We start from the raw sequence: 23,063 nt of genomic DNA, 5'->3' as shown, positions 1-23,063 counted from the left end.
TTAAACATGACAGATTCATGCTTCTCTGACTGTGGAATGGGAAAGGCCTTGCTGTCCTATTCTGAATATTAGTCTATGTTTTGCAGCACAGTGGATACTGAAAATGGGGCAATTTGAGTGAATGGGAATGGACATAACCTAGCAGTCATTGACTGTGTGTGATCTGCCAACTTTCTCCAAAAAGAAGGGGTAGCAAGCAAATCAGATTAATTCAGGGATCTTGGGGTGGGGAGTAGGGTGGGCTGACAGCTGGGTGGTCTCATGTAGCTGTTTTACTGTGTAAAATAGTGACTATGAGCCACAGTGACACATTGTCAAATTCTTGTGCCTGTAGCTGTGATACCTGGCCAAGTCTGTGCAGCCAATTTTATCGATGGTGCATAATGAAAATAACTAACCTTCCCTGAGGACCATCTTATGTGAAATCCATTCATTGTCTCACTGAATTCCCTAAGCACACTTTTTGGTACATAACAGTCTTAAAATATGAAGCAGGGATAAAATGAAGCTCTGAAGTGTTGAAGCCTTGCCCGAAATCATGCAGTTGGGAAGACGCGGTGCTGGGAGCTAAGCTCGAGCCAGACTACAGAACCTGAAGGGCCCAGCAAGTCCCCTCACCCAGGAACCTGGCCCACAGCCACTGCCAGGTCCTGTTCTGTTTCTATGAGTGCTCATGGGAAAGTGCCAGGGACTTAGCCTAAATATGACTTGATTAAGAAATTCAAACTGGGATAGCCTTTTGTTTGGGACTGCAACCTGGGAGTGAAACTGGCAGTGAAGTAAGGGAAGAAACAGCCCTGGTTGTAAGAACATTTCTAGGGAAGAAGGCTCCCTGATGGGCTGGCATGGGAATCGCTGTGGTTGTGAGCCCCCTGTTGCCCTGTGGGGGTATGGGCATGGAAGGAGAGAGACTGTTCAAACTGGTCATAGTCACTACAGTTTGTAAACAGCTGAGTTCTGTTCCCTCACAGCTCAGACACATGCAGGACATGAGGCTGCTTAGCTAATGACCAACAGTGGGTAGCAAAGGCCAAGAGTGGGGTGGGGAGGAGAGATGGGACCACCTTCTAGAAGAACCTCTGCCCCAGGGGTCCAGGAATGTAATGAATGATTAGGGATTCACAAAGGGTTTATATGACCTCATCAGGTAGTTCCTACTTTAAACTGAGAGTCTGGAATATATGGTAAAATACGGTGGAATGACTGCTCTTATTTTAGGCTCTGCAAAAACTTAAACAGATGGATTTCTATCTCCATTATACAAGCACTGCTGGGTAACCTTCAGAGCCATGTGAGGATCAAACGAGTGAGTACTTATTAATACTATTACCATGCTTCTACTGAATTAACACTTCTGCAACAGTATAATGGCCACGCTTCTTAACAACTGCCTCTGTAAGAGCTCTTGTAAGTCATAAATAATATTTATAAAGAAAATATATTAAAATAATAACAATTACAGTTACAATAAATATGTTGTTTATAGCGATGTCAGTGTTAGCATCTGCCTCTCATATTAAACAATGCCCAACACTGGATTCCTTAGGAAGTAATGCCAATGCATGTTTGGACTTTTCAAAGTCTTCAGCCCATGAAGACTTTTTACTCACATTGGTCCACCACAGCCAGAATTGCTGTTCCTTGCATGGTGGGCTGCCATGCTGCGATGTCCTGGGCTTTTTCTGGTACCATGCGTCTATACAGGGTAGTCAAGTTTCCACATACCCACTCTGATTTGCAATATATTGTTCTCCAGAGCCAACAGATTGGCCACTGGAAAGAGGCCACAGATAAGGTGGTGAACCCAAACTGAATACCTGTTGAAGGAATGGACACACAACATGGAGTGGTGGATGGATGGAAGGACAGCATCAATTCCTTTACTCCTGTAAAGAGAGAGGGGCAAATGGTGAACTAAATCCCAAAGAGAAAAGACATTCATGGTAATAATAATGTTCAACAGTGAAAGAATCCAAACAAAAGGCAAATATAAAATCTCTCGGAAGAAGACACATTACAACCTGTTTCTTTCACGTATATACCCTTAGTAGGAATAACATACTTAAAAATCTTCAACCAATCATAGTTATTTTCTGGTAACAAACTTGGGAATCTTGAAGCATATTATTCACTCTCAGTGTTGAAATAATACAATCTTGGAAGATGATTTGTCATTGAGGATTAAGAAAAAGAATATTGTGGTTGTATATAAGAATTTAAAAAGGAATAAGGAATGTACTTTTGGGAAAGCTCTGCATAGAGAATGTTGGAGGAAATGCACTGAAAATAGGCAAGTGAGCAAGCTCCCTTGAGTCTGGGAAGGTGAGTGCAGCACATTCAGAGAGTCTATGAAGTTATTACAAGTCACAGAAAGGTATGCAATTAAAGTGTCTTCCTAAGCAAAATATCCTTCTTCAGGAATTTTTATCTTGATATTTCTATGGTCTGTGTGGTCACAGGAAGTCAAAGTTATGGTGGTGGCTTAGAAGTTCTTTTCTCTCTGTCTGTAATTTACAGGGCATTGCTACAGATGGGGCAGCAGAGATCTGCGGTAAGCTGTTCCATGGGGTGGGGGAGCAGTTAGAAATGATAAGGCCAGAGATCTAAAAGACTTTTAGACCCTAACTGGCAGACTTTTAAGTAAACTACCACAGGTATGTAACTAAGACAGTGGATGAAAGGCAAGTTTGTAGTCCCTTTAGTGTTACTGCTCAGTCAAGGGATAGGGACCACTCTGGCCAGGAACGGCAAGACCGTGGATTGGGTGGATGAGTAGGAGGAGCTGACATTTGGTTCTGACCTGAGAGGCAGGGGTGTGTTGCCGAAAAACCGACAGTGCTGGAAAGAAGCCTCATGTCCCCAGCCTAAAAGGAGATGTCATACTCAGGGAAGTCACAGAGAAAGAACCAGAGTTAGTGATGCCACAGGGTCAGCAGCGTGGCAGCAGTGATGTCAGTATCTGTTTCCATAACCCACCTAACCCTACATGAACAAGTCTGCCTACAGGGGGCGGGTAAGTATCAGAAAAATGTGGAGTAGGTGCAGCCACTGGCAAATTGGCAAGTGGACATCTTAATGAAATGCACTGCTCACAGTCACCATATTGGAAAGAGGGCCCCACACTGTCAGATCCCTTTCTAATTCAAGAGAAACTAGAAATTAAGACTTCATTAGCAATCATCCCTGTTCAAACCCAGAAAAGATATCATTTATAATGACAACCAAGGCACAGACTATTCAGAAATAAATTAATGAAAAATGTTAAAATGATTCTGATAAATGACTTAAAAAAGAAAAAAAATGATGATTGAATGAACAATAGAATGCACCATCCTCTTCAGTTGGCAGACTCAAATTTGGGGGACATAGAACATTTTTTCTCCAAAATAAATTTAGTATCTGAATGCAAATTTACTTAATAAACCCGAATGGATTTAAGAAAAATTTCTGAAAGGTGATCCTAAATTACTTCCAGAAATATACACAAATATACAAATAAAATAATGAGGAGGGATGTTTGAATTTGTAATATTAGGCACACTCTGGAAAAGGATAAAATAGAACCAACTGTAGGAGATATTAATCTATGGTCATGGAAACAGTATAGAAATAGTGCACTGAGAGTATGAATGAAATAGAATACATTTCAAGAATAGATGTGGATATTTAAGAGATTTTAGTAATATTATAAAACTGACACTTAAAATCAGTGGATTCAGGTACTGGTGTAATTAACTAAATCATTAGAAGGCCTGGTACATTGTCTGCACTTTTGACATTAAAATAAATTCCAGAAAATTTTTTAATTAAAAATAAAACACTAGAAATAACCCAACATGATTTAATCTGTTCAGATAGTCAAGCGAGAAGAACTTTCTAAAAAGCTTTTGGAACAAATACCAACAAGAGCAAAGGCCTAGCAACACAGCAAGGCCAGAAACGCCCCCTGTAAAACAAAACTGACCCTTGCCCAACCCTCTCTCACTGCCCTGTATTGCTCTCTGATACTTTCTATACTTTCTTCTTCCCTTTAAAGTCCAGTATCTTGGAGAAGTGCCTGCGCTGATGACTCCTCCAGGGCTCAGAGCCCTGCATCCCCCACGGCCCTCACCGCGGCACTGAGAAAGGAGTTGCACTGCCTGTGGCTGCGTGTTTCAAACCAGTGGGCATTTTCAGCTCCTGTTTATTTGATTACCAGGTAGCTTTTGCCGTGGACAAATATTTTCCTCTCAGTGGAATGTTTTCCCCCCTTAATTTTTGTTTTAATTAAATAAATATTAAAAGCCCAGGCAGAAAAGTGTGTGTGCACATATGCACACACACAGATACACACAGATCTGTTTTTTAAAAGCTACCTAAGTGTAGTCCTCCTCCGCCTTTTCCTCAGTTTAGACAATTAGAGGTGGGCTTTAGCCCTTGCTTTTATGCCCCACACAACCCCCTTTCTCACTACGCTCCTTTTATTCAGTGTTCAAATCCCTCTTAAGCCAGGTTACAGCCTTCTCTGTGTTGCCTCAACTCGTTTTCTCTCAACTGCACTGCTATTCTTCTTTCTCTTGGTGGACCTCTCTTCTCCCATTTGCCATGTACATGGCCCTTTTCCCCAAGGCCTCGTCTTCAGTCCTCCACCTGGCAGGACTGAATCGCCCCCACAGCCTCACCCACAGCTCCTCTGAGCTCCTGACTGGTGAAACAAGCTTAACAATGGACATCACCCCTTAGATGTCCCATAGACACTTCACACTCCAAATGTCACACACAGAACCATCTCCTCGAAACCAGCTCCTCCTCTTACACTCCCCCTGCAGATCTGCTCTCTGGATGGGTCACTGAAAGTCAACTCAGCAGCTCTGCGGCCCGCCGCCCCGGTCCTGCAGTCCCCACTGCAGCAGTCACCACTTATGCCGCCCATGTCTCTCTCCTTCTGCCCACGGCCTCTCTGCAGGCATGTGCCAATTGTTGTCTGGGTTACCTGGGTTGGTCCCCGAAATATCCTTTCCCCCAAAATATGGGCCTCCCCCCAAAAATAGTATCTTCCATTCTGCTGCCAGAATAACCAGATATTCTGCAACATAAACATTATGCAATTCTCTTACAAATATTCCAATATATCCCTGCTTCCTTAAGGATATATTGAAGTCTAAGCACACAAGGCCCATCGTGACAGAGGCCTTGTGCACCTGATATTCCCACCTATGGATCCTTTGTTCTAGCTCTACTTGTTGTTCTTCAGTCTGGCCAAGCCACTTCATGCTGTGTACACATATATGTCTCTACCTCTCTGCATGAAGTGTCCACTCCCTCTACCACAAAATTGAGAGCTAACTTCCTTTCACCTTTCAAGATTCAGTTCAAATATTTCCAGCTCTAGGAAGTCCAATTTGTGTTCACCTGCTTAGCAATCCATTAACTACTTGCCATGCCTCGCCTGGCCTGGGAAGTGCAGACACCAAGTCTTACCTGTCTTGGTCTCCCCAGCAGTTGATGCAGTGTTTGGCATAGCAGTACTCAATGTTTGTTGGTTGGATAAATGAATGAATCAGTAAAGAGATGAGAGGTCTAAAATCGCCCCCAGTTACTCAGCTGCCATTTTGGAAAGTTTATTCTGCGGAGTTAAGGAAATGTCAGTGCAGGTGGTGGGCAGTCAGAACAGAGGTGAGGGCGTGGGGGAGACAGGCCTGTTCCTGGAGAGCGCAGGAGAGGAGTGGGTGGGAGAGCACTGGAGAGATAGGGAAAGGAGGGGGCGGGTGCAAGGAGATGTTGAAGAACAACTGATATTAAATGCAGTAAATTAAATGGAGAACATAATATATGAAGGGAAGATCAAGTTAACACAGCAAGGGTGGAAAAGGCAGTACCAGAGATGCAGAGCTCTCACTTCATCCCTCACAGCATTCCACTTATGGCACCCGCCCTCTGGGAAGGCAGCGTCAAATTCTTGAGAGACTGGTGTTTGTGCTGTGGGTGCTCTAAGTACAAAATGGTATCTTATGGCTTCCAGATTTTAAGACTGATAGATTATTTCTCTTATGTCCCATGTCTGAGTTCTCAGGCAGCAGGATCATTCACTGGTGGGGGGAGAGATATTGTGGTTAACAACTCAGGGTTACTCTAATAATCTCAAAGGACAGTGGGGAATTCATGAAAACAAATAGAAGAGAAATTTCACTCAGAAAAAACCATTTGCCATATAGAACCTTGTGGGGGCATTGGGGGCAATGTTACCGCCACCTCATCTAATAGTTGTATGTGAGTGTGTTGAAACTCCAAGCTCAAGTCACTTAAACACGTAGGAGAACCAGGGTCCAGGCTGTGGTGCTCCAGACATGGACGGGAAGATGAAAAGTCTGACTACTGCCTCCGACAGGATCACTACAGTCGGGGAGCACAAAGGACATGGACACGATCATGCACCATCAAGACAAGAATCAAGTACAATTCATGCCTAGACAGGAGAGCAGATAATCTCTAAAAAGTGGAGGGGTCCCTGTCAAGGCTTGGCAAGAGTCCTTCCAGGCAGAAAAGCAGAGAAAGGTAATTCAGGCGAAGGAGACTAGGGTTGGTGGCTGCGTGCAAGGCCTAACGAAGCACGGGTGGAGGGCTCCAGGGTCATCTATCAGTAGCTGTTCCCCTTCAGCAGCTAAGAGGCATAACTAAAAGGCAGGTGGGGTGTCATTAATGATCATGGGGAAAACTGGGAGGAGGAAACTGAGGTCAGGAGGTCACCACCAAAGGCAATTTATTTTAGAGGAACAAAAATAATTCAAAAAGCACTTGGAAATTCTATCTCCCATGAATGAAAAGAACACAAAATAAGTTTCACTCCAGCATTGAATACAGAATAACAGACTTCCTACTCTCAGAAATGGATTGAATTTTCTAATTCGTCAGGGATTATTTAGATAATAGGAAAACGAATAAATCTGAAAAATCTCTCTAGAATAGCTGTTACTCCATCCTGTTATGTAGGGTAGAGTTAGGCTGAATTATTTAATTGGTATTTTAATGAGACTATAAAGTTCTAAAAGCCCTATCAATTTCTCCCAAAAGCGTACAATTTTTTCTTTCATGACATTTATTTGACTTAATTAGAACAATAACTTTTTTCCAAGGCTTTTTTTGTGTGTGTTAAAATACCTAATGATATGCTGCCCCCAGAATGTTGTTGTTATTATTAATGCTGATAATACCCCCAATAAGACATATTTACCATTATGACTCATTTTGGAATAACAGGTCATTGGCTTAAAGTCCTTTTGAAAATAAGAAGAATAAACGAACATAATTTCTACACCAGGGACAGCAGCTGCACCCTTCATGGAACCTGGTCACTAAACACAGCAAAATCAAAGATGAAACTCAAATCAGACACCAGGCCACAAAGCATAGCTGACTGAAGATGCCACAATATGACCTTTCATTCACCGAGGGAACCAGATGCATTTCTATGTATAATGTATATTTTTAAAAGCAATTATTTTATATATAGAATGTAATTTAGGAAAAAGAAAACTCCATCTGTAGACTTATAAACAGGAAGCACAAAGGGTGCCTTTGCAGACAAGAACCTGCATGCATAAATGCAAAGCCTATTGACAAAAATCCTTTCCTGTCTCCTAAGTTTAAAAAAAAAAAAAACTACTTCAAGGCAGTGGTGAGCTGAAAGGTTTCAGATACAAAACGTGCACATCAACAGCCTTCTAGTAGATAAAAGTGCACCATGCATAATAGAAAAGATAACGTTTCCTATGGAAATCTATTTTGAGATGCAACAATTTAAAGGCAACTGAGAGCTCAAAACCAAGTTCAACCAAGAGGAACAGAGCCCAAGCAAATGTACGGAAATGGACAAAGACATTGGAGAAGGAGGGGATCTGTGTTCTACCGATACTCCAGATCAGCAAATTCATCCTGAATTCAAGCCAGTGATGTGTCATGAGGTCACTCAAGGAACCAGGCAGAAACCATCAGCCAGAAGAAATAGGAACAATATCAAAGGCAGGTGTGAGATGTGGAAGGGGTGACCCGGTGCACCTTGCTGCAATGAGGCAGGATGCGCTTGCGGGCTTTCTGTACAGGCTGACTGGCTCACATGACTCTGTTTAGAAGGATATCAGCCAACAGCTGTGCCACACGGGCTACAGCCTGAGCTGAGTCACATCTAGTAACGGTTCTGAGTTCATCCTTAGACGACATGACCAGAAGGATCTGAGAATCAATGGTGGAGACATATCTGAATAAGTATTCCATTTCATTCCTTGGCAGTAAATCTTCAGCTTTGTACAACATAAATATTGACAAAGATATACACAGGCACCCTATTTGAAAGCCTGACTGCATAATTGCATCTAATGGAAAAAAGCGGGCTCCGTTTCGGTATGCTAGGACATTGTTTGGCTTGGTAACCGATGCTTCTGAGACCCAAAGCATACTCTAGTATAACCGACAGCACAGAAATCTCCACTGATGACTTACTCATTTCAGGGTATTCATAAAATAACCCCAGTTTGCTCATGGGATACAGATGGTTTTCCCGTTCCCATCGTGGGTTGGTCTGTTCTGCTCCCGAAATTGTGGCATCATTAGATTCATGATCCAGCTGTCAAACAGATCAAATTATAAGGCAGGATATTATCAGACCAAGGTCATAAAAGTATTACTGATATCTCAAGCTGAACACATCATCTTCCCAAGAATTTAATTTCTTGTTTTCAGGATAAATTTCTTTTTATTGCTGCCTCCCTACCCTCAAATATTGTGAAAACTAGTCCTGACTACGTGCCTTGGGTTTACCAAAATTGTAACGACTACTACTACTTTATCTCCTACCTCCTTTTCAGGTGGGCATTTTAGCTTTTAGAAGATGCCTTCCCTCATTTGTCTTTTTTACCCCCACTTTTCTGCTATTATCCACCATGGCCTTTCCAGTCTGAAAATCGTCAGAGAAAATAAGTAAAAGAAAGAAATACAGGTTCTGTGAGCTGGTGATAAGTGCTGTGGAGGAAAATAAAGGAGAGTGAAGAATGTGTGCTAGGGAGGAGTGGGGATGGGGCAGTGACCTTTGAATAAGGCAAAGACGGGAGCAAAGGGGTTTGCAGAGAATGGGCAGAGGAAACAGTGATCACAGGCCTGGAGGTCCCTCACGCTGGACAGACAGCATGGAGACTGGTGTGGGCCACAGTGAATAGGAAATAAGTGGTGGTTTTGGGGGTGGAGCCTTAGAGGCTGCCGTGAGGATGTGGGCATTTTTCCCTTTGAAGGAATTGCGGAGCCCTGGAGGGTCACCGAGCAAAAAAGTGATACTCTAATTTGGATAGAACAGGTCCAAGACCCTAATATAAGCTGAACAAATCAAGGGCCAAAGAAGTGACATGCCACCTCAAATTCAGTGCAGAGCTTGAAAGAAACACAGCCTCGACTCGCAGCCCAATGCTCTGCCCCCTTCTGGATGCTGTCCCACAGAGCTGTCTCTAACGTTATGTTTTTTCCTCACTCAGAGGCTTGTGGGCCACCTGAATGCTTCCCCCTTTTTCAAATGGCAATTTGTCCTGAAAGGAAATCAGAGTTGGCAGTGAAACAAGGCATGGACCTGTAGCCTACAGAGCTGTTGTCTCTGAAAGCAACAGGTGGCACGTGGTTTACTCGTGGAGTTCAGCAGAAGAGACAGAGCAACAACAGACAACTTAGCATCTGGCTGAGCTTCGGCTGACAGCACTGCACGTTTGGATGGATTTCAAATTTGGACAGTGAGGCGGCTTCACACGAAAGGCAGGTGTATACATCATACATGCCCACACGTCTGTATGCATACACACGTAGACACACACAGAGCATATGATGTGACTTGTAAAGAGCTGCCTCTGCTTGGTTTCCCACGGCCTCTAATTTCAGCATTAACCTTTCATTGGCCATGCTCCCAGGTCTGCTACGAGATTTCTTTGCAATGGAACATGCCCTTCGCTTCACAATCTTTCCCCACTTCTTTCAATGACATTAGGGGAAGAGCAGGGAGCCCTGGGAAATGCTGGGGATATGGACTCGAGATACCGCTGAATCTGAATCCACACTTCATGGCTTATTTGTTATTTAACTTTATTTACATTCCAAATGCAATTGTTGCAGATCTCAGAAGATGATTTACACTCACTGCTATGGCAGAATGTTGCGGTTAGTAGACTCACCACTGGATCCTCTTATTCAACAAGTTCTTCCAATATTTCAGATATTACTGTATCACAAATGCCCATTTCTATATTTTGATATCTGCTTTTCAGTATAATTATCTTCCTTCTTTATTCTCTAAATCTTATGGTTTTAAAACATTTTTCTGAGAAGTGTTCCACAGGCACTTTACATAAGATAATTTGATAAAGAGATCCTGGAGATCAAAACCACATTTAAATCCTGAGATAAACTCAACTGTGTCATATACATGGCTAGGTTTAGTCTGCTTACTTTGTTACTTTGTTTAGTAATTTTTGTTTCAAACAACAAGATCCTTCTGTATAGCACAGGGATCTACACTCAATAACTTTTAATAGCCTTTAGTGGAAAAGTATATGACAAGGAATATATATATATAGTCCAAGAATTAAACAAGAATTAACACAATATTGTAAACCAACTATAGTTTCAACAAAAAAAGTTGAAATAAAATTGAGAGATGAAACTTCCACTGCCCAGGCTGCTATGAGGATGAAAAAATTCAAAGCAGGCCAGGTATTAGCAACCCCCCTGACACAGCAAAACCCCATGTGGGGTCTTCCTTTTGAGCAGCACAGGCTAACTGGCTGTGGTCACCTGTAAATAAGGTTGAAGTCACTTAGACCCTTGGCTTGGGATCACCGTGGCCACAGGGGTGGGGGTCACTGTAGCACCTACGAAAATGACGGGGCCAGCCTGCTGCTGAAGCCACTCCCCAGGCTGCAGCCCAGAGCGCTGCAGGCAGGTCTGTGGTCCAGCCGGGGGCGCACAGCTCCACAGCCCCTCGGAGCCCTGCAGTGCGGGTGGCGCTGGGACCGCACTCATCCATTACCCTCCCTGGCACCCAGACTCGGGATTCTCCTGGGGGAATTTTTCTCTGCCTCATACTTCCTGTCTCAGCCACTTGTGGGATCCGGTCCATGCCCCAGGGAAGAAGGGCTTTTACCCTCTGGGACCCAAATCCATCACGGTTTGGATCCAGAATGAAACTTCCATGTTAACTCACCTGGCGCTCCCTTCTTGTGCTGAACTGCCCTCCCCCGTCGATGGCATTAGGTCATATTAGAAGTCCCGACTTGCTTGTCCTTAGCTAAGACTCTGAGCCTCTTGCTCAGTGTTCCTGAGTGGAATCACACATCTGTGGCAGAAAAGCTTGGGCTGTCGTCTACCCATCATTTTCCACGGTCTTTTGGGCTTTCTGTTGGTTTAAGGTTCTCGTGCAGGGATATCAATTTGCACATGAGAAGCAACTGTAGACATTTTAAAAAATACAGACACTGGATCCTCCCCCCTCTCCTGCCAAGGCTGGAAGCTTTCTCCCTCTAGCAGGGGTTACACAATCATTTGCTTGGGAATTGACCACACATATTGGCATAATCATAGTATATTGCCCTTTACTCTGTGCCTGCCACGTGGCATTTTCTACTTCATGTTGTCTTTGTACCTTCATTATCACATTTAATCCCTGCATTATAGATTATCACCATTTCTGTTGAGGACACTCCTACTTGCTAATCTTGAATACAAGTATCTTTGATTCTCTTAAACTATTTCATTCCTGAGTTTCCTGTTCCTGAATTTAAAGAGTGAATTATGGACGCATGTATTTAAGATTCTCTTATTATATGTATCTGACTCATCCTCTAACCAAATCATATCTGGAGAAGAGAAATTTTCTCTTTTAAACATTTGCTTTTTCTTATTATATAGTAGTGCATACACACAGTGGAAAATGTAGAAACATATAAAGTAAGAAAATTACAGCCATACATTATCTAAACACCAAAGGACTATGCTATGTCATTTTGGGCATTTAACTATTTTTCTTTATATTTTATCATAAAATTTCCCTAGGAAAGTTGCTTAACCCTGGAATTGTACTAGCCTTTTGTCCAGTACAGAATAACATTCCCAGAAGTGACCCCAACATCAAAATAGTCTGTGAGGCTGGGAAGGCCACAGGGCACTCAGCTTATTGTCTGAGTCCTACAAAGAATGCTGTTAATTCACTGATGTTACGCATTCGATGCCTGTGAGTCATTCACTCACTCAGCTGGCTCGGACTGAGACCTACTTTATACCAGGTGCCAATCCAAGTGCTGGGGAGACCCCAGGGAGAGCCTGGATCACGGCATCACTGTCCTTAATTTGCTCCCAGAATCCTACTCAAGAACCCTACATGGGATAGGGGGGGCGGAGGCAGGTGAGATATGGTGAAATTCATTTCATTATGTTCCTTTAGACATATTTAAAAAGCATGAAAATAGTCGCTAATTTTGGTAAGTTTTCTTTTCCTTTCCTATGTATTTTTGAGGATGGGTATAGTTTTGGTGCAGCAAGAGTAATTGATAGATCTTTGGTATGTTAGGATTTTATATGAAAAATTAAGAAGGAAACTGCACTTATACAAAGAGAAGAGGCAGTGAGGAAAAAACAAGCCACCCTCGAACTTGGCTACAATTCAGAATTCCTGGTTTTCAAAAAAGGGAAACATAATTCAAAATAAATTCCCTAAATATTTTAGCCCATAGTAGAAATACATGGAGGCAAAGTTCAGCTCACTGGAACCTAGAACAATGTGCTTACTTAAGCGAAGGTATAAACAGACCACAGATACTATAATGCATCCTTTATTTTAAACTAGTTCATGTGAGCAAGTTTCATTTCACATAAATTGCTAAGTAACAGTTTTGGAAATATATCCTTCTTCATTGGTAAAAAATAGCTCACGGATTACCAGATTCAACAAAATTTAGTATTAAATAATTTACTTATTTCCTTCAGGAAATTCTTTTGAGTAATCTGAGTTAAGTGTTTCCTCTATCTGATCTATTACTTTTCACAGAGAAAAGTAGTATTATTTGCACATGACCTACTTTTACTCCTCTGGAAATATCTGACTGTGAGCTCAGGTTAAGGGTTGTCTACTGCACAGTAGGGAAAAAAAAGTTTCATTTCACAGCGGAGATCAGAATCATTTTTTTGAGGGGCGTGGTGAGCTGGGGGACAAGGGAAATGCCTTTGTTTCGAGACAGACCCCAGGAATCCACACTGAAGCTGAAAGATGAAGCCCTTGTGAAGAAATGTGGAAGGACACACTGACACGAAAATGTGTTCACTCTGCAAAAACAGAAAGAAAGAAAGAAAAAATAATTTAACTGCCCTATAAAGAGAATGGACAGAAACTTGGTAATAAGGGAGAGAGAAGGAAGGTTAAGAAAGGGAGGAGAAACAATGAAAGGAAACTTGGATGCGGTGGGCAGAATACCAGGTTTCTGGAGCCTACAATGAAGGATGATAAGAAAAAAAGTACAGTTAAAAAAATGTTACAAAGTTTAAAATAGTTTAAAAATTAAAAAACAAAGTTAAAAAAATAAAATTTTATAGTGGCATGGAAGATTTTAAAATGATGGAGGTTTTTTATTTCAAAATTCAAGTTGTTTGAGTTTCTCCCCCATGCTACAAACAACAATAACACCTGCTTGTGTAAGTGGTTTTGGGGGACACCACAGAGAGGGACGAGCTCTGCAGTTAGGTTGGCCAGGAGCATAATGCTGGTGTGGAAGGCAAGACAGAAGAGAGATCAACAGTTTCATGAAAACAGATACTCAAAGCCAGAAATTATCTTAAAAAGGTTAGTGTGGTAGGCAGAAAAATGTTCCCCGCCAATATGTCTATGTCCTCATCCACAGAACATAGGAAGAGGTCAGATTCCCTGGCAAAGGGGCCTATGGTTGCAGATGTGGTTAAGGTTGCTAACCAGTCGACTCTAAGAGAGACCAGCTGGATTATAGATTTGGGCTCAGTGTAATCACCAGGGTCGTTAAAGGAGGAAGAAGGAGGCAGAAGAGGGGAGAGAGGAGAGGAGATCTGACCACAGGTTCAGAGTCAGAGGCACACAACCATGCTGACCTTGAGACAGAGAAAAGAGGTCACAGGCCAAGAGACGCAGGTGGCCTCTGGAAGACAGAAAAGTCAAAGATACAGTTTCCCCTGAGGCCTTCAGAAACAGCCGTGTCAACACTTTGACTTCATCAGGCTTCTGCGTTCAAGAACCCTACAAGGTTAAATTTGTGTTGTTTAGTGGAGACTTTTTCTTTTTTCTTCCTACTACCATGATGTTTGGGGATACTAGTTACAACAGCAACAGAAAGCGAATACAGTAAGCTCCTTGAAATGTTCAGAAATTGCAGATAACACTGGACTGTCCACTTTGATGTGGGATTGGGCTTATGTGAAAATCAAAAGGACAGTGTGACCTTTGCTAACATCTGCTTTTCTCATTTTTAGGAAGAGAACAGTAAGTCAAAACCTCTGTTGTTATTATTTTAGACAGTGTCTCTTAAAACATTATGTAACCCTGTGCCTTAGGACCCTAAGAGAGTCTCTGTTCTTAGAAGAACCTGGATTCAGAGAGATAGGGTCTTACATCTGAGTCCCACAGTGGTCTCTTATTGGCAATGAGAGCTTGGGCAAATCAGTTACCCTCTTTAAGCCACAGGATCTTCATTTGCAAAAGGAAGATAAGAATAAGGATTGTTTGGGTGATTAAATTGTACACACACACACATGCACACATACATATATGTACAACATTTAATACAGTGACTAGCACATACTAGGCACTCAACAAATTCCTGTTATGGATTTTTAAATGCATATATAAAAGGAGGAGAAATTTGCAGGAAGTTGTAGGAAAACTTAGTTCATGGCCCCAAAAAGGGCTCTGATCAGTCAGTCCCCAGTGCTGTGCTAATAAGCAGAGACTATAGCACTTGAGGATTTATGTTAAACATAAAAAGGAAGGTATTTAAACATAATTATTAAACAGCAGGTACATTTATAATGTTGGCTGGATCATCTTATCTGGAGAGCTTTAATAAGCAGAGAGTCTCCCCTGTTCTAGAGATGGCCACGCAGGAAAATGACGTGGGTGGGTGGGCCGTTCTCACCCCAAGATCACATGACTGAGTACTCACGGAAGTAACACCTCTTGTATGTTATTCCAGATGGACTGTCCTCCCATGATTATTGTCAGCTGTGTCATCAGTTCAAGGAGACAGCCACTTGAGTCACACTGGAATATTAGAAAGAAAATCTCATTTAAATTTTGGATAGCTCTAACATGAAATAAAGTCATTATTTTATGCCTAAAATATCTAAGGAACAGAGAGTAAAGACACTCTTCATTGGGCAACTAAGAGAAAACCTGAAACAGGTTAGACTGTCAGAACACAAAGCTGTATTCACACCTCTTCATTTCTGTATTTTTACAGCCAATACACCAGATCTCACAGATAAGTCACAAATCTGCCCTTAAAGAATGTGTTGTAGAAACACGAGGAGTAGTAGTTGACAAAGTGGAACAAGAACACCTTCATGGCTGGGTTGTTCTCATAGTCAGTCTGGTCCTTGGGAGCTCTGCAGCTGGAATAAAGAAAAGTTAAGTCTGCAAAATTGTGAACGGCTTTGAGACCCTAATCAAAGCCACGGACACATGAGTTAACACGCTAAATATGTATATATATATATATATATATATATATATATATATATATACACACACACAATTCACACTGTTTTCATATCAGCTCTTTTGAATTTCTTAACATATCCACTATGTTAATTCCAACTGTACACACTGTTGTAAGAGTTTCTCCCACTAAGAACGAAATATCCCACAAGGCAAAAAAAAAAGTCACCCGTTCCTTAAAATTTATAAGCACAAAAGTATCTAATGGGCAAGAAATTTCCTTTGTCAGGTGTAATTTGAAAGAAAGCTACTTCTAAACATCCTGCTAAATAATATTCTCTTGTCTCCCTGAACGGCAGTAAGGTAGGACTATTGAAGAAGACAAACAAAACACGGGGCAACTTGCTAGAAGCATTTGGGGAACATAAAACGGGTCATCCTTCTAGTTCAGAATTTGAATTGGTCTTAGTATTTTCAGAAGATGACAACTGAGCAGACCACTGGGAGAACCACCCAGCCACATGCAACGTGTGGGAAGCACTTAACTTAGGCCGCTAAGCCGCTGGGTGGGATACAAGCCAGAGAGAAGAAACATTTATTATAGAAGTCGCAGCTGATGAGAATAGAGCTACACTAACGGGAACAGCATGGGGGGAAGACATATAACAGTGTGATTACTTGTCCTCTCCGTAACGCACAAGCAAATCTGCCACTGGAACCACGACCCTCTTCCACTTATTTGCAATACAGAGACTATTTACTTTCAACAATAGGGTACATTATCTAATGTAATTGAAATTATTATTAAGCACTGACATACTTACACAGAGTTTGGACATTCTAAAGCTTCCTTTGTCCCTTTTACTAATGCAAAAATGGAGCTAATTCACTTCTCACATAGGCTAGAGAAAATACGTTTACACTTGAAGTTAACTAAAGACTGTAATGTACTGCAATTGAAGTGCTTAAAAGATAGTCTCTGTTTTGACCTGGTTCTAAAACTAGTGTAGAAATTATCTCAGCTGCAGGAGGACCTTACCAGAGTCAGTCATCATGATTGCCACTTTCTCATATATGGCGTTCAGGGTCACCATGATGATAAAACTGATGAGGGAAGCAGTGATGGGCGTGGCCCACCTGCACAGTCAGGTACTTTTGGATTGGGTCTGTTCCATTCAGGTTCTTGGGAAGTTTTGCAGAAAATACAATGAACACTGAAAGTCCTTAGACAATGATCCCAATAACTGAAGCAATGGTCAACAGGACCTGACAACCCAAAAACCCAGCAGCATAAGACTCACTAATGATCGTATTTTTACACAGAAAACTTGCCCCCAACCCAGCTTAAACAGAAAACATGCATGTGTTGTAAACCTCACATAAACGTGAGAAGTGATATAAATCGCACGTAAATGCCATGAGACGTGAATATCAGGCATGTTAAATTTTAGGGGAGGAGGAATGAAAGATGTCAAAAAGAATGAGTGCATCCAGTAATGTAACATGCTGACAGCAGGAGCAGCTGTGTGCAGGGCATAGGGAATATATGGGAACTCCACTTTCTGTGAATTTTTCTGTAAACCTAAAACTGCACTAAAGAAGGAAGCCTGTTAAGTATATTTTAATGGGTGAAAATGGGGTAACTGGTGGCATGATATTTTGGAGGGAAGTCTGTGATAGCAGAACCAATGAAAGTATCCCTTCTACATCTGTAGAATTACTTAGGTTATGAACTAGTTGTAACCCATGAAGGGGATATGCTTCCTTTCAAGGGAGAACCTATCACTGATTCAGGGGTCAGCAGGTGCTAGCTATCGTCTTCATTCTGAATAAAACCAGTGAAGCTGTGGACATGCCCTGAGGGAAACAGTGGAAGTGACAGCAGGTCTCTGCTGATGAAAGCTTCACATGCTTTTCATACTCCTTGAGATCTTAAAATGGCAGGTATTCCTACTCCCTGCATTTACATAAGTTTCATGTCCCTGATCCCCTGTAGTTCTGACTGTGTGGACCCAAGGGCAGCGGGGGTGTCTGAAGCATAATTTGCACGTGGCTGATAGGGTTTCAGTTCCTCACTTGGCAGGTTTTTTCCTGCCCATTGAAGAATGCACATTAAAGATCCCATTTTTAAACTGTTTTCCTTCCATCTACCTTCTTGGTCATAGTCCAGAAGCATGTACTCAGTGTCCCTGGCTGCTCCTGATGACTGCCCCAGACAGAAAGCTACAAAGAATGTGAATTTCAGGACTAAGTGAACCACATCATGTTATTTACAGTAACAGCGGGTGGCTGGCTTGCACCTGCAGGGGAGAGCAGAGGGAGTGTTTACAAGACCCCCTGGAGCCACACTCCTGCATCTGGATCCCAGCTCCGATGCTAGCTGTGGGGCCTTGTGGAAATTTCTTAACCTCTAGGGGCTTCAATCTCCTCACCCATATAATGGGAGGATAATAATAGCAATTTATAGGACCATTGTGATGAGTCAATTAGTTACTAATTGTGAAAACAATTGGAACATTAACCGCAGGCATGTGAAAAACTCTACCTAAGTATTAGCTATGAATATGGTGACCAAAGTCTTTTTTTAATTATTATTATTTTTTTTTACATTTTTTATTGATTCATAATCATTTTACAGTGTTGTGTCAAATTCCAGTTTTCAGCACAATTTTTCAGTCATTCATGGACATATACACACTCATTGTCACATTTTTTTCTCTGTGATTTATCATAACATTTTGTGTATATTTCCCTGTGCTATACAATGTTATCTTGTTTATCTATTCTACAATTTTGAAATCCCAGTCTATCCCTTCCCACCCTCTACCCCCCCCGTAACCACATGTCTGTATTCTCTGTCCATGAGTCTATTTCTGTCCTGTATTTATGCTTTGTTTTTGTTTGTTTTTGTTTTTTAGATTCCACATATGAGCGATCTCATATGGTATTTTTCTTTCTCTTTCTGGCTTACTTCACTTAGAATGACATTCTCTAGGATCATCCATGTTGCTGCAAATGGCATTATGTTGTCGGTTTTTATGGCTGAGTAGTATTCCATTGTATAAATATACCACATCTTCTTTATCCAGTCACCAGTTGATGGACCAAAGTCTTAAAAAGGCGTTTTTCTTAGTTTTTAAGCCATCAGTTTGTAGAGAAAGCATTTTATTTTCTCCTCTACTCTCTTTCATCATCCTTTCCTTCACAGTTAAGTCTTCATGCTTGTGAAAGGAATAACTTTTTGGTGTGTGTGTGATTAAATGTGAAAATTAGTTAAGGCTGAGAAAAATGTATTATAGAAGGTATATTAAGCCTTCCTCTCTTGTACAGCACATATAGGCCATTTAAATAGTATGCATTTTTTAAAAGTCTGCATAATAATTTTTTAATTATGTATTAAGTAAACATAAAAGTTAAGAATCCTTAAATGCTTACTATTGCCTCAGCACACATCTATTTTTCAAAATCCTCACAATTACCCTGTGGGGAAAGTAATATTATATCTCTTTTACAGATGAGGAAATAGAGCCATGTGGAAATGATGCAATTTGCCCCAAATGAAGCAACTTTTATGTGAGAGTACTGAAATACTCAAAGAGCCCAAAGACACACTAACTGTATAGCACTGTCTCCTACATGGTCTGTAAAATCAATTCTAATTCATTTCAGAACTTTTACAAACTTGAAACATTTCCATTTTTCTTCCAAGCACTTAATGGGTTCAATATTTCTTAAGAAACAGGAAAGCTTTCCATTCTCCTTCCTTAAGTTTCTTATTTATCATCTTTTCTGATCATAAATTTAACATTTGCTCATTAAAGAAAATTTGAAAGCACTCAGTAATGGACAGAACTTCTGTCCTGTATCTGTCCCCAGTCTTAGAAGAGGACCCAGAACTTGCTTTAGGATAAGTAACCTCCCTTTCGTTTTTAGTCCTGTGATTTAACCTCGATTGACCCACTCTTTCTGAAGCACCAGAAGTAGATCTCAGTTGGTTTAAGACAAATAATACCCCTCATTGTATTGGCCTCGCACATGATTGGAGAATTGGCAAATAACCCAGGAAGAGCCACTATTATGTGAGGAGATATGTGCTGGTGCCCATGTGAATCATAAGCTTCCTCTATCAAGAGAGAAAGGGGCCAAAAGGGACCTGTCTTGGTTTGGATGGATGATCTGGGATGCTGCGTGCCTAGAAGCATCATGCTGAGACATCTTTGGACACAGAATGAAGACAGGACAAAAGCAGCCCTTGACATCATCTGGGCTAGAGTATCTCTCCTTGACTGAAGCCAGACCTCAGACTGGAGGTTTTCATTTACAGGAACCAATAAATCCCATGCATCCCCATTTTTTGGTTGTTATTTAAACACATTGGAGATTGATTTTGTCACCTGCAATCAAAAGACCCCAACTCTGAAAATGAATAAAAAATAAAATAAGAATAATTGCTTCGACCTTTAGACATAATTCCTTCAGAACGGTGCATTGTTTGTATATTACAAATCATTTTATATATTAATTTTATCCTCAAATCTATCATAACACTTTGACATGTCATAAAATATTTTCATGGACACACTTTTTCATGACTGCATACTATTCTACTTTGTGAAGGGCTGGAAGAATATTTTGGCTGAGATTTTATATATATATTTATACACATACATATAAAAGTATGTCTGTGACTTGCATCCATACTGACTTTTCCCTGCCATTTTGAAATAATTCCTGATTAAAAGTTTTTCAAAGCTGAATTAGTGGATTAAAACATATGAGTATTTTTGACTCTTGATATCAACTGCTAGACTGCTTTCTAAGAAGGCTTGAGGAGTACACCAGAATTTAACACAGCATTGTAAATCAACCATACTTCACAAAAATTATCCAGTAACTAGGCATGGTATTGGTGATCACTGGCATTTCATCCTCATAAACAGAGCTGTGTCACTTGAGAGGTGGAAAACTATTTCATTTTGATGTGCACTGAGTGAATTACCATTGAAGTGTGACATCTATTTTTTCCTTTGTGAATGTGTGTTCATCTTTTCGGCCTTCTGCGCTCCTGAGATTTTTTGATGTTACCTTTGAAGTGATCTGAACTCTCTATGTATTGAAGGAATTAGCCCCTGGTCGGATTTGTAAACAAATAACATCCTCTGGTGTTTTGTTTAAAATTAGGATGCTTCTGATGCATGGAAATCTTTGTATACTTTCCTCTGAAACTTACTGTTCATCTAGAGGCTGTATACTCATCCATATTTATTTCTAGTTTTTTTTTTCTAATTGTGTTACTTTTTAAGTGTTTCTGGAATTTATCACAATATATGGTTCACTGTATGATTTCAATCTTTTCTTTTCCCCTCAAGTAGCTAACAAGTGTTCTATTCACTGAATAACCTTTATTTATCTCCCTGATTTGTAATGCCTTCCATCTCTTATATTAAATTATTATTGATATCAGAGCCCATATCTGGACTTCCTGCCCTATTTTCTAATCTGGCTATTCTTGAACAAGTAAAACTCTCATTATCTTATTAATTATTATATTACTAATATTATTTTATTCACAATAAACCCAAAAGAATTTTATAATTTCTGATACTTTGGAGATATGATCTTTTAATCTAGAATCATGTGATTAAAGCACCTTTTATACCTTTCAGTAGTTTTTACTTTTATTTTTTGATAGTTCCTACTATCCTTTTGTTAGGCTATTTTTGGATATTTTGCCTTGGCTGTTACACTTGGAAAATTTTAGAAATCTTAATGCCTCCAACTGGTCTCTTAATCAGACCCTGGAGAATCCTAAACCACTGATCTGATTTGAACAAATGAGGTGAAAAGAATTGGGTGAAGCACTGTGAGCAGAAGAGACTGTGGAATCTCCAGAGTGGCACCCTGCATTGGCTCAGATGTTCTCTGGAAAAAGTTTTCTCTATGAGACTACATAGTTCCCAGCTTGACTTTCAGTTTTCTCAGCATTTCACATTAGATTTTAAAAGTCAGTGGCAGGTTCTTACCCAGAAATAGAGCACTTGCACAAAGGGTTATATGTATACACTTTCCCCAGGTGGTAAAGGGAACACGCTCTTCTTCCTAATTTAAAAAACAAGTTTAGTCAATCAAGGGATTACACCAATGAAATGATATTTTTCCTAACTGGTCACTAAATCCTAAACATAATATAAAAAAATAATAATTTTCAGACATAGCCTCATTGTTTGTAAATGCATGGTTTTTTTTTTCTGTTTTTTTTTCTTTTTCTTTTCTGTTAACGATGTCAAACGCACAACAAAATATGTACAGTGTTCGTTTTAATACTATTTTTTGAAAATTCACATGTGAACAGTAAACTGTTTCCCTGCCATGGTCTGAACACCTGACCAGGCCAAGCTTTAAAGCTCTATTCCTTAGCTTGCCTTTGATTTCAGAAGTGACGGTAGTTACAGCTTAGAGTCTGTGCAGGACAGAAAATATCACAGCTGTCTGCAGCTAACTGGTCTCTACTGTGTGTTTCTTGGTTGAACTTTATGTGTTAATTAGCTACAACTATGAAGTTTAAGAATTTCCATTTTAGAGTTTATATTTAGAATTTTTTAAGAGATGAAATCAGTAAGACTCAAGATTTACCTGGATTATAAAACCAGATATAGTATAATAATAGCTGTAACTAAGTACATGGCCCTTCCTCTCTGCCAGGAGGCCTTCCAAGTAGATTCTGTACATTACTTCGACCCGTCTTTACCACTGTCATGAAGAAGCAACTCTCTTATTCTTATTTTATAGGAAACAATGGCACAGAGAAGTTAAGTTGTCCAAGATCACTCAGGAAGTAAGCTGCTGTGTTCAAATATGAATTTAGGCAACTTCATTCGCAAGATCTCACTACCACGACGCTGGCCTCTCTAAACAATGGAGCATGCTTTCGCAAGTAAAGTAAAATACTTCAAATAAAAAACTAAAAAAAAATAAGGCAATTTTTTAAATAAGGAAGAATGATAAAGTTAAATGAGTCTTCATCTTCAATTTTTCAACAAGCATGTTTCAATGAAAATTTAAACTTATTAGTTGGCAATTTTAAATTTAAACTTGGCAGTTTAAATGACCAAAAAACTTTTCTTCAGTATTTTTTGTATGCTGCCAATATGATAAGTTTTTGTTTTTCAGGACTCAAAAGCATTATGAACATCTAATTTTGTCTTAGTTTCAGCTTTCATCTCTGAATGTACAGTCTTTCACCAACATACGCTTTTACCCACATCTTCAGTTGTAAACAATGGGAACTATTCATAATGGGGATTATTAGAAGCTTATTACATTGTAAAAGACCAATGTCACTTTCTATTGGTAGCTGAACCTCATTTTTGTTCATTTATAAAAAGAG

At 40.4% G+C, this 23,063-nt stretch overlaps 1 long non-coding RNA gene across 1 annotated transcript; it reads right to left on the bottom strand.

The window, feature by feature from the left end:
• Positions 1-1,655: 1,655 nt before the first annotated feature.
• Positions 1,656-21,768, bottom strand: LOC140689409 (uncharacterized). Its single transcript, XR_012064324.1, has 4 exons — positions 21,700-21,768; positions 15,183-15,280; positions 8,476-8,599; positions 1,656-1,886 (listed from the first exon to the last, which is right to left on the bottom strand). It is a non-coding gene; the product is annotated as an uncharacterized lncRNA (long non-coding RNA).
• Between the last annotated feature and the right edge of the window lie 1,295 nt (positions 21,769-23,063).

The sequence above is a fragment of the Vicugna pacos genome, chromosome 26 (assembly GCF_048564905.1).
Source record: "Vicugna pacos chromosome 26, VicPac4, whole genome shotgun sequence".
NCBI lineage: Eukaryota > Metazoa > Chordata > Mammalia > Artiodactyla > Camelidae > Vicugna > Vicugna pacos.
This window is presented reverse-complemented; position numbering and strand designations above follow the sequence as displayed.